Below are 1,075 nucleotides of genomic sequence, written 5' to 3' on the forward strand. Positions count from 1 at the left end.
GCAGTAGCTCAAAAGAGGGAACAAATCTTTATAGCGAGGATCATTCCCACCCCCTCCATATACAGAGTAGACAGGAATGGGCAACTTGGACATTGGTTACCCAAAATGGGAGGTGGGGGTGCTAGAAAGGCAAGACGTGACTGGTTTACAAGCTTCCAAGGGGAGCCTAGAACTAGAGGGCGTGGAGGAAGGTAGAATCTCCACTGAGTAGTGTCCAATCTGTCTGGGCAGTGCTGTTGAAAGGAGATGCGGATAGGTCTCTTGTGATACAGTAGTGAATAATTGTTATCAGGACTGACTGTGAGGGTTGGAAATGTAAAGGTAGACATTTTGTTGCAAAAGGAGGGGAGTGATTGACTTTGCAGTGTAGGAACAGAGGTCCCTGGGACCATCAAGGAAGAAGAGAAGGAGAGTAGGACCCTACCCAGAGAAGCAGTGATGCCAGAGATGGAGGCAGAGACGATGACGTGAAGAGATGGAGTGGCTGGGGACTTCAGACCCAAAGAGGGAGAGTAGCTGTGTTCTGATAACCAGGGGTTGAGGAGAGAAGGCTTGCAAGGCATACCCTTTGGTTGGTTGATGATTCATGGAGGGGATTGTGACCATGGCAATGAAGTGATATACGATAGAATGAATGTAAAGCTAATGTTCTCCCATGTAAACTATCACATAATTCACAATAAACACTTAAAAAAAAGAGTTGTTGGAAGAAAGTTTCCCTAATATCATGAAAAACAAAAAGATAGCCATTCAAGACTAGAATAAACTCCAAACAAGATAACCCTCAAAAGAAAAATACCAAGACATATAATAATCAAAGTTTTCCAAATAAGAGAAAATTCCCAGAGAGATAATCCTGATAACAGCTCAGGAGAAATTAAATGTTATCTACAAAGGTGAACTAATAAGACAAACTCTGATTTCTCAGTAGAAATCATGACGGCAAGATGACAATGGAAGGACGTATATAAAATTCTAGAAGAAACAAACTGCCAACGAACAATCATATATCTAGCAAGATTGCCTATCAAATATGATGATAAAATTAGACCACTTTCCAACAAACAGAAATTAA

This window comes from Chrysochloris asiatica, unplaced genomic scaffold (genome assembly GCF_000296735.1).
Source record: "Chrysochloris asiatica unplaced genomic scaffold, ChrAsi1.0 scaffold00458, whole genome shotgun sequence".
In the NCBI taxonomy this organism is placed as follows: Eukaryota; Metazoa; Chordata; class Mammalia; order Afrosoricida; family Chrysochloridae; genus Chrysochloris; species Chrysochloris asiatica.